Below are 6,000 nucleotides of genomic sequence, written 5' to 3' on the forward strand. Positions count from 1 at the left end.
CATTCTTAAAAGAAAGTGGTGATCCTAACTGACCTAAGACAGGGAATTTTTACTTAATTAAATGTCAGGAATTGTGAAAAACTGAGTATAAGTGTATTTGGCTAAGGTGTATGTAAACTTCCGACTTCAACTTTAGTTGTGCCTGGAGGACCATCATGACATATCAAATGTGACGTCAAAGGGCCCAAAAGCATTTTTAAACTACATTATACAGTTCAAGAAACTAAGAGCCTTGTTAGAGTGAATTCTGAAGGTGTTGGTGACAATTGTTTTGATTGACTTGAAACTGTCGGTCTGTCTGTCTACCCATTGCAGCTTTATCAACAAGTTGTTTTGCTTGAATGCAATGTATTATCATATGCATCACCCCTTATAACCCCATATCGATGTAGACACAATTTATAGATATCTGTCAGGTTTGAGGTCAATTCGGTATTTCGGAATTTAATTCAATTCAGCCCATGAATTGAAATTCTAATTGACCACACTCCACAGGAAGCAGAATTTGAAGGAAGTAGAATTTGATTCAAAAAAATTAAACTGAGACATGAAACATGAATCTCAAACATTTTGCTAAAAGCATCTGCCACTTATTAATGCAAAGAATACAGACACCATTTAAAATTAGCTTGATAATAATGAAAAAAAATGTCAAACAGTATTTTATTTGTATTTTTGCCATGATATGTTAGGCTGCTCCCTTGCATTCTGGAGTGTTTCATCTAATGCATTCTGAGAAATGTATCCCCCCCTAATATTTAATAACATGTAAGTGAATTACGAATTATTACAGACCTACAAATTCATCTTGGAATATTTCCAGACCACTAATTTATAAAACATTATTTTAGGAGGATGCGATTTAAAAATGAAATGTTTCCAGAACATGTTAAACATAGTATTGGTAACCATACATTGTCAAAATAAACATGTGAACAATGACGTATGGAATAAATTAACCATTTGAATTTGATTGAATTCTACTTTCTTTAATAAAAAATGTGCTTCATGTGGGGTGTGGCAAATTCAATTAGAATTCAAGAATTGGAATTAAAAACTAATATGCAACTCAATTCAGAATTGACCCCAACCCTGGGGTAAGTAGTAGTGTAATGTATTGACCTAGACCAGGGCTAATTAACTATATTATTACGGTGGCCAGATGTAAAAATAAAAATCCCACATGCGATATATATATAAAATAATTAAACGCACAGCCACCATAAAACTCACTTTTCTTAAAATTAAATGTTGCCATAAGTAATGAGAGAAGTGCTTGTCATTTTGGCACTGAACATTGGACTTTGGCAGGAATTTATTTTTCAGATCTTTTGTCAGAATTGTTCAAAGGGCCTATATAAATTAATGAATGGCCCAGTTCAGGCCCATGGGCCGCCAGTTGAATAGCCCTGACCTAGACACTTATCTCCTCCCATTGAATGCAATGTATTCACTTTGGCATCATGTCCATGAGGCCTTTCTCTAGGCATCAACAGTGTGAGGCTAATCTTCACCCCATTGAATGCAAGGTATTCACATAAGCATCATATTCTTGATCCATATCTGTGACGTGATAAGGTTGGACCCAGTTGCAGAGAAGAGACCAGACGAGGAATCAGTGGTTAAGGATAAACATAATACTTCACTGAGAAACGGAAGCCCAAGGATCACAGTATCACTGGGAAAAGTCTAGAAAACTCACACAGGAGACAAACGCACACGGCAAACAATGTCTAGTTAGAGGAGTGTCCCCATTGTAGAACTGGCTGGTCGCAGAACATAAAGTCTGTAAGTGAGACCCCCGCCGGGGTCAGGTTCTCAGGTCTGGGCTTGTCAGATCATGGTCTCAATATTCCTTATCATAGTGGCCACAATGCAGGAGCTGGGGATGATAGGCTCAGAGTGCCTGTCCTTATTAGAGACATCGTGTTGGCGGGCTTTCTGATTCTTGCATCCCGGACAGTAGGCTAGTGTGAAGTTGAACCTGTTAAAGAACAGAGCCCACCTAGCCTGGCGAGTGTTCAATCTCTTGGCTTCTTGAATGGAGACCAAGTTCCTATGGTCCGTCCAGATCACAGAAGGATGAGGTGCCTGTGTCTCCACTCCTCATGGCCCCACTTAACTGCCAAGAGCTCCTGGTTGCCTACATCGTAGTTGCGTTCTGCTGGCGAGAAAGGCACATTGGTGCAGTTTCTTGTCCCACTCATTCTGCTGTGAAAGGACCGGCCCTGCTCCGGTGTCTGAGGCGTCCAACTCTACCACGAAGGGACAGGTAGGATCAGGATGGGTCTGGAGGTGAAATGTCCCTTGAGTTCCCCAAATGCCCTGTCAGCCTCGGGGCCAGCAAAAAATGGTTCAGGGACTTGCGGGTTTGGGCCGTGAGAGATGGACTTGAGAGGCGGGATGGGGCCAGTCGGTGACCGCCCTCACCTTTACAGGGTCAATTTGAATGCCGGATGTAGAGATAATGTGGCCCAGGAAAGAAACTTGGCATACAAGGAACTCATACTTCTCTATCTTGATGTATAGTTGTCTCTGCGGGTGGTGTCTCAGGACTTGCAGGATGTGTTCCGGAAGGGTCTTGGAGAAGATCAGAATGTCGTTGAACCGATTCAATATATCCCTAAGCGTGTCATTGATCAATGCTTGGAAGACTGCCGGTGAGTTCAATAAGCCGAAGGGCATGACTTAATGCTCATAGTGGCCACTTGGGGTGTTAAAGGCAGTCTTCCATTCATCTCCCTCCCTGATTCTCACCAGATTGTAAGTGTTGGGGAGGTTCAGTTTGGTGAAGAATTGGGCCCCACGGACCAACTCCAAGGCGGCGGACATCTGGGGTAGGGGGTAATGATTCTTAATCGTAATCCTGTTCAGCCTTCTGTAATCAATTCATGGACGCAGACCTCCATCCTTCTTTCCCACAAAGAAGAAGTCTGCACCAGCTGGGGATGTAGAGGAGCGAATGTAACATGCCTCCAGCAACTCCCGGATGTATTTGTCCATGATTGCTGCTTCAGTGGCCAAGAGGGAGTACAGATGGCCTCAGGGAGGGGTGGAGCCATGTAGGAGTTCTATGGCACAGTCGTATGGATGATGAGGAGGGAGGGTGGCGGATTATCTCTTACCAAAGCCTCCCGGAAGTCGAAGTACTCAGGAGAGAGTGGAAAAGTCTTGGTCTTCAATGGATGCTGGGGAACACGGCAAGGCTCTTGTTGGGGGTCTTAGGCATTTAATCTGGCAGTTCTAGTAGGCATCCTGTGGGCCAGGATAATAGTGGGTTATGTCTCACTAGCCAGGGGTACCCTAGGATAAGAGCGTTCTCGGGAGCAGTGATCAAAAGAAAACAAAGAGTCTGAGGGGTTCACTCCAACCTGCAGTAGAATGGCTGAGACCTCCGCAGTAGAGGCAGCAGCTGTCGCGCGTGCGCCTGTCACAGTCCTGTGAGATCAGACGTGTGTCCCAGCTGCCTGGGCTCCTCAATGCTGGGCTCGGGGTGCTTCGGAAACCAGGATGGTGTCAACAAGGTGCTGTGATGCTTGTAGCACTGGGCAATGAGACTTGGGCATTGGCTCATCCTGGGTTAGGGTTGGACTGTGGTTGGAGGAAGTCGGTAAGTGCCCGGGAGGTCTCCGGAGAGTTGTTTTGCTGCAGCACCCAGCAGTGCTCCGTGGTGGGTTACAACATTCTTGATCTGGTCTTTGCTGGGTCCATGTTGAAACAGAAGCTTGCTGTGACGTGATGAGGATGGATCCAGGCGCAGAGAAGAGACCAGATGAGGAATCAGTGGTTAAGGATAAACATAATACTTTACTGAGAAATGGAAGCCCAAGGATCACAGTATCACTGGGAAAACACTAAGTCTCAACAACTCATCCAGGAGACAGGCAGGCAGGCAGGCAGACAGACAGACAGACAGGCAGGCAGGCAGGCAGGCAGGCAGGCAGGCAGGCAGGCAGGCAGGCAAACAATTCAAGCTTCTGTAAAGCACAACAGAAAACACACCTCTTTTAAAGGGAAATCATAACGAGTAAATAGGACACACCTAAGTGTTGTTAATGTCTCTAGGACGGTCTCTGCCGCCCTCTGGTGACAGGTAGAACCATGACAATATCTTTTGGATCAGTGTGAGGCTAGGCATGCACAGTGTGAGGCTAATCTCCCTAAACATTGAATGCAATGTATTCACATAAACGTCATGTTCCTTGAATTATATATTTTCTGACAATCACATCAGATTGACGCTTATATGCTGATACCAGGCTGAAAATACTTACAACTCAAAGCTGGGTATTGTTTCAGAGATGTCAATGTTCAACCTCTCTGCTGTTATTGCAGAGGCTTGGTCTCTTGGGTAGCCGTTTCCAGCAGTTAATAATAAACATTATTTTAAAAAAGACGCAGAAAATCCGGTATTTCTATGTCAAATGGTTTTGTTATATTTCAGGCTTCTGTAATGTATAAGAGTAATATTGGAATGCAAACTCAAAATTGAATACATTTCAACTCTACAGTACATTCAGAAATTATTCAGACCTCTTCCCTTTTTCCATATTTGTTTACATTACAGCCTTACTCTAAAATTGATACAATCATTTCCCCACCTCATCAATCTACACACAACACTCTATAATGACAAAGTGAAAACAGTTTTTTAGAAATGTTTGCAAATCTATAAAAAAAATCTATATATGTATTTACATGGGTATTCAGACCCTTTGCTATGAGACTCGAAATTGAGCTGTTTCCACCTGTCGTCAATTCAATCAATTAAATTGATTGGACATGATTTGGAAAGGCACACACACGTCTGTCTATATTAGGTCCCACAGTTGACAGTGCATGTTAGAGCAAAAACCAAGCCATGAGGTCAAAGGAATTGTCCGTAGAGCTCCGAGACAGGATTGTGGCACAGATATGGGGGAGGGTACCAAAACATTTCTGCAGCATTGAAGGTCCCCAAGTACACAGTGGCTTCCATCATTCTTAAATGTAAGTAGTTTGGAACCACCAAGACTCTTCCTAAAGCTGGCTGCCCGGCCAAACTGAGCAATCAGGGGAGAAGGAGGTGAGCAAGAACCCAATTGCCACTCTGACAGAGCTCCAGAGTTCCTCTGGGGAGTTGGGAGAACCTTCGAGAAGGACCTGTCACGCCCTGGTCTATATTTATTATGTTATATTCATTTATTGAGTCAGGCCAGGGTGTGACATGGGTTTATTTGTAGCGTGTTTCGTCTTGGGGTTGTGTGGGGTGTATAGATTAGTCTATGGCTGCCTGACTCGGTTCTCAATCAGAGTCAGGTGATTATCGTTGTCTCTGATTGGGAACCATATTTAGGTAGCCTGGGTTTCACTGTGTGTTTGTGGGTGATTGTTCCTGTCTCTGTGTTTGTTGCACCAGTCAGGGCTGTTTCGGTTTTGACGTTTGTTGTTTTGTATTGTTCGTGTTCTTCTTTATTAAAGATGTATCGAACGAACCACGTTGCATTTTGGTCCGATCCTTATTCCACCTCTTCGTCAGAGAAGGAGGTAGAAGAAAGCCGTTACAGAATCACCCACCACAAACGAACCAAGCAACGTGTCAACGGGCAGGGGCCACAGGAGAAGCAACAAAGGCAGCAACAGCGATCACAGGACTTCTGGACTTGGGAGGAGAAATTGTTCGGAGAAGGACCCTGGGATCAGCCTGGAGAATATCGCCGCCCCAAAGAAGAACTGGAGGCGGAGAGAGCTGAGAGGCGCTGGTATGAGGAGGCAGCGCGGCGACGTGGATGGAAGCCCGAGAGTCAGCCCCAAAAATTTCTTGGGGGGGGGGCTCAGGGAGAGTCAGACCTGAGCTCACTCTCCCTGTTTATCGTGAGGAGCCAAGGAGGAGACCAGAACCGGTGTTGGAGGTGAGCGAAGCAGAGACTGTGAAGGAGTTAATGGGGAACTTGGAGGAGAGAGAAATGAGGGAGTTGCTGTGTTGGTGCTTTTTGCATGGAATTCGCCCGACGGAACGTG

Source organism: Oncorhynchus masou, chromosome 22 (assembly GCF_036934945.1).
Source record: "Oncorhynchus masou masou isolate Uvic2021 chromosome 22, UVic_Omas_1.1, whole genome shotgun sequence".
In the NCBI taxonomy this organism is placed as follows: Eukaryota; Metazoa; Chordata; class Actinopteri; order Salmoniformes; family Salmonidae; genus Oncorhynchus; species Oncorhynchus masou.